Raw genomic sequence first — 246 nt, 5'->3', positions numbered from 1 at the left:
ATATATATATATATATATATATATATATATATATATATATGCACATACATATATACATACACACACACACATATATATAGATATGTATGTATGTATGTATGTATATATATACATATATATATATATGCATACATACATACGCATATGCGCGCGCGCACGAACACACATATACGTATGATTTCTGTAATGCCAACTCGGCAGAAATGTCTTGCTGCTATATAAAAGAATATATATATATATATATAT

The sequence above is a fragment of the Octopus bimaculoides genome, chromosome 21 (assembly GCF_001194135.2).
Source record: "Octopus bimaculoides isolate UCB-OBI-ISO-001 chromosome 21, ASM119413v2, whole genome shotgun sequence".
Classification (NCBI taxonomy): domain Eukaryota; kingdom Metazoa; phylum Mollusca; class Cephalopoda; order Octopoda; family Octopodidae; genus Octopus; species Octopus bimaculoides.
The sequence above is the reverse complement of the archived record's forward strand: the minus strand, read 5'-3'. Positions refer to the sequence as shown.